This window comes from Poromitra crassiceps (assembly GCF_964638095.1).
Source record: "Poromitra crassiceps genome assembly, chromosome: 10".
Taxonomy (NCBI): Eukaryota; Metazoa; Chordata; class Actinopteri; order Beryciformes; family Melamphaidae; genus Poromitra; species Poromitra crassiceps.
Genome location: NC_139631.1, coordinates 23,031,756 through 23,036,251, shown reverse-complemented (window position 1 = coordinate 23,036,251; position 4,496 = coordinate 23,031,756). Strand labels below are relative to the sequence as shown.

The 4,496-nt window shown below is 41.1% G+C and overlaps 2 pseudogenes across 2 annotated transcripts; both read left to right on the top strand.

Annotated features, from left to right (window-relative positions):
* The first annotated feature begins 1,384 nt into the window (after nucleotides 1-1,384).
* Nucleotides 1,385-1,726, top strand: LOC310783584 (elongin-C pseudogene; annotated as a pseudogene). Its single transcript has one exon. The product of its transcript is annotated as an elongin-C pseudogene (transcript).
* Nucleotides 1,727-3,682: 1,956 nt separating this feature from the next.
* LOC310783586 (elongin-C pseudogene) lies at nucleotides 3,683-4,030 on the top strand (annotated as a pseudogene). Its single transcript has one exon. The product of its transcript is annotated as an elongin-C pseudogene (transcript).
* The last annotated feature ends 466 nt before the right edge of the window (nucleotides 4,031-4,496 follow it).

Genomic DNA, 4,496 nt, shown 5'->3' with positions numbered 1-4,496 from the left:
TTGCTAGTTTACAGCATGATGTTTATTTTGTAAATTATGGTCCCATTTAGAGTAAAATAGATGATACATCAGACTGTTTTGGGGCGTGATTGACAGGTCAACAGCCGCAATCCTATGACATCATCAGTGATGTCATACATTGAGGAGGGGGCGGACCTCCGAGTCTGGAGTTTGTCTAATTCTGTGAGAGGCAGCAATGTGCCACAAGGCATCCAGTCTGCCGGAAAGCCATTAGAAGATCATCAGTGATCGAATACGATCAACATCCACAATCATCAGAGATGTCATAGACCACCATGGCTGACCAATTTGGGACTTTTGAAAGGAAAAAAAATCACGGCCACTATTATCTATTTTAGATTTAGAATGTAAAATATGTCTATACATTTATAGGTCCGGCCATCCATCCAGATAAGTTTTGGCATTACATAGGATTTCCCCCCCCCCACCCCCCCACCCCCCCACCCCCCCACCCCCACATTTACTGTCTTTTATTTTTTTAAACACCAGACCGGAAGTTCCCTATTCTCTCTGTAGTTGTTTTTTTGTTTTTTTTTACTTACAAATTTATTTACATAATACGAAAATACAGGTTCACAACATAGAGGTTACGAGACAATTGCAAAGGCCATTCAACATAATACACATAGGGAAGAGTTTGGGCACCTCTGTCATAGACATTATGATGTCATCAGTGATGTCACTCGAGCCAATCGTGATGATGTCATCAGTGAGTGATGTCATCAGTGATGTCACTCGAGCCAATTGTGATGTCATCAGTGATTATATCATCATTGATGATGTCATCAGTGATGTCACTCAAGCAATTATGATCTCATCAGTGAGTGATGCCATAATGCGTTTTCATAGAGCAACAGGTTAGCGGATGTGATAGATAACATAATTACATTATTTCTTTGTGACAAGCAAACTTTTTTCACTGTCGGAGTTTGACGAGGAAATGCGCTCAGTACGAGCGCCATACCAACTGATGAGACCATGCACATTGGAACACCCACAGGCTGGATTCGAACCGGCGACCTAACGAGCTGATGTCATGGACTGGACCACCAGTCGGTGTCACACAACTGTAGGTCATTGATGATGTCACTGCAACTATGAGGTCATCGATGATGTCACTACAACTATGAGGTAATCGATGATGTCATCAATGATGTCATACAGTACATGTCAAGATATAAATAAGCGAGGTTTCAGCAGTCTCTTGATTCTGTTGTTGTTCGACTGGTAAGTACTTGATCGGCTGACTTACTTTGCCTGTTTACCCAGCTTGAAAGACATCTCCGTGATTCATCACCTGTGGCGAGTTCCAATTTAAATAATCCAGCATAATAAGTGGAACTGTCGGAAATTCCAGGACATGATGGACAGTGAAGAAGAGAGTACCTATGGTGGCTGTGAAGGGCCAGATGCCACGTATATGAAGATGATCTCTTCAGATGGTCATGGATTCATTGTGAAAAGAGACCATGCCTTGACGTCCGGAACTATCAAAGCCATGATGAGCGGGCCAGGCCAATTTGCTCAGGATGAAACCAATGAAGTGAACTTGAGGGAGATCCCATCTCATGTCCTGGCCAAGATCTGCATGTACTTCACCTACAAGGCCCGTTACACCAACAGCTCCACACAAATACCTGAATTCCCCATTGCTCCGGAACTCGCACTGGAACTGCTGATGGCTGCAAACTTTTTGGATTGCTAAAATGATAAAGAGACAATGTAGCGGCTTAATTTATCTCAACTGTTGAACTTGTTTTGTCATGTACATGACAGTATATGAAAACATGAATATTACAATAAAGCCCTGGTGTCGTCACTAATTGTTATGGAAACCTGACTTGCTGACTTGTATTTCTATATGCTTTGTTGTGTGTTAGTTGTTGGCCATTTTATTTCTAGTTTTTGTCTTTTCTTTCTTTTCTTTTGTTTGTGTAAGGAGGTATTGTGCAGTCATACTGCTGCAGTCTGTTATGTGTTAAAAAAAACTGATTTGCGATGGTCACAATGCAAAAACAGACCGTACAGTATACCGTACAGTATACATTATATAGACCATACAGTCTATATCAGGACGTAGCTATGGTGACATTGCCCATTGGTTTTTGGTTGGCATTTTCACCGTCAGAATCTTTGGAGAGAGAATGAGGTGGATTTGGAAGACCACAGCATGGCCTGCTATTAGTCCATGATTGTGTGAGCCTGCGAGGTCACTGGGCAGGCGACCTGTCAATCACATCCCAAAACATAGGTCAATTTTACCAAAAACCAAACAAGACGAGAAGACCGCAGCACGGCCTGCTATTGGTCCGCGTAAGATGATTTTGGTCAATAATAATGATGTCATAGACATTGTGTTTGTTCAACTTCGCAGCACTGATGACATCGCAATTGATTGCTCTTATGACATCACTTATGATGTCACAATGCCTATGACATCATCAGTGATGTTACAATGCCTATGGCATCATCAGTGGGACAAAAAATTGAAATACACAAACACACATTCCACTTGCTCCCTTTTAGATAGATAGATAGATAAATGTATATATAGCCTATAGATAGATAGATAGATAGATAGATAGATAGATAGATAGATAGATAGATAGATAGATAGATGTATAGATGTATAGAGAGGGAAGCCAGTTAGCTGAGCTCTAAAATGCCATATGAATGGCATTTTAGAATGTAAAATATGTCTATACATTTATAGGTCCGGCCCTCCATCCAGATAAATTTTGGCATTACATAGGATCCCCCCCCCCACACACATTTACTGTCTTTTATTTTTTTAAACACCAGACCGGAAGTTCCCTATTCTCTCTGTAGTTTTTTTTTTTTTTTTTTACTTACAAATTTATTTACATAATACGAAAATACAGGTTCACAACATAGAGGTTACAAGACAATTGCAAAGGCCATTCAACATAATACACATAGGGAAGAGTTTGGGCACCTCTGTCATAGACATTATGATGTCATCAGTGATGTCACTCGAGCCAATTGTGATGATGTCATCAGTGAGTGATGTCATCAGTGATGTCATCAGTGATTATATCATCATTGATGATGTCATCAGTGATGTCACTCAAGCAATTGTGATCTCATCAGTGAGTGATGCCATAATGCCTTTTCAAAGAGCAACAGGTTAGCGGATGTGATAGATAACATAATTACATTATTTCTTTGTGACAAGCAAACTTTTTTCACTGTCGGAGTTTGACGAGGAAATGCGCTCAGTACGAGCGCCATACCAACTGATGAGACCATGCACATTGGAACACCCACAGGCTGGATTCGAACCGGCGACCTAACAAGCTGATGTCATGGACTGGACCACCAGTCGGTGTCACACAACTGTAGGTCATTGATGATGTCACTGCAACTATGAGGTCATCGATGATGTCACTACAACTATGAGGTAATCGATGATGTCATCAATGATGTCATACAGTACATGTCAAGATATAAATAAGCGAGGTTTCAGCAGTCTATTGATTCTGTTGTTGTTCGACTGGTAAGTACTTGATCGGCTGACTTACTTTGCCTGTTTATCCAGCTTGAAGACATCTCCGGGATTCTGACCAATCATCACCTGTGGCGAGTTCCAATTTAAATAATCCAGCATAATAAGTGGAACTGTCGGAAATTCCAGGACATGATGGACAGTGAAGAAGAGAGTACCTATGGTGGCTGTGAAGGGCCAGATGCCACGTATATGAAGATGATCTCTTCAGATGGTCATGAATTCATTGTGAAAAGAGACCATGCCTTGACGTCCGGAACTATCAAAGCCATGATGAGCGGGCCAGGCCAATTTGCTCAGGTTGAAACCAATGAAGTGAACTTGAGGGAGATCCCATCTCATGTCCTGGCCAAGGTCTGCATGTACTTCACCTACAAGGCCCGTTACACCAACAGCTCCACACAAATACCTGAATTCCCCATTGCTCCGGAGCTCGCACTGGAACTGATGATGGTGATGGCTGCAAACCTTTTGGATTGCTAAAATGATAAAGAGACAATGTAGCGGCTTAATTTATCTCAACTGTTGAACTTGTTTTGTCATGTACATGACAGTATATGAAAACATGAATGTTACAATAAAGCCCTGGTGTCATCACTAATTGTTATGGAAACCTGACTTGCTGACTTGTATTTCTATTATGCTTTGTTGTGTGTTAGTTGTTGGCCATTTTATTTGTAGTTTTTGTCTTTTCTTTCTTTTCTTTTGTTTGTGTAAGGAGGTATTGTGCAGTCATACTGCTGCAGTCTGTTATGTGTTAAAAAAACTGATTTGCGATGGTCACAATGCAAAAACAGACCGTACAGTATACCGTACAGTATACATTATATAGACCATACAGTCTATATCAGGACGTAGCTATGGTGACATTGCCCATTGGTTTTTGGTTGGCATTTTCACCGTCAGAATCTTTGGAGAGAGAATGAGGTGGATTTGGACCAAGACCACA